Source organism: Belonocnema kinseyi, chromosome 2 (assembly GCF_010883055.1).
Source record: "Belonocnema kinseyi isolate 2016_QV_RU_SX_M_011 chromosome 2, B_treatae_v1, whole genome shotgun sequence".
Taxonomy (NCBI): Eukaryota; Metazoa; Arthropoda; class Insecta; order Hymenoptera; family Cynipidae; genus Belonocnema; species Belonocnema kinseyi.
Window position 1 is genome coordinate 38,734,915 of NC_046658.1, and position 200 is coordinate 38,735,114.

At 28.0% G+C, this 200-nt stretch overlaps 1 protein-coding gene across 2 annotated transcripts in view; it reads right to left on the minus strand.

Annotated features, from left to right (window-relative positions):
- The window catches only part of LOC117183132 (pseudouridine-metabolizing bifunctional protein C1861.05), a 442,705-nt gene that overhangs the window by 4,478 nt on the left and 438,027 nt on the right, over nt 1–200 (minus strand). The gene's annotated exons all lie outside the window — the stretch shown is intronic.

Here is a 200-nt window from a genome sequence, read left to right on the forward strand (position 1 = left end):
ATTCTACGGAAAATTCCATAATGCTATCTAGTCAGGGTCAAAACAAAATAATATCTGCCATAACTTAGTCTAATTTCAATATTTTAATTGCAAGTTACATATTGCTGGAATCTCAAAAAAACATAGATTCCGAATATAATATTTTTAATTTGCTGATTGCAAAACTATAACATTTTCATGCATGGCATTTTATGCCTCAT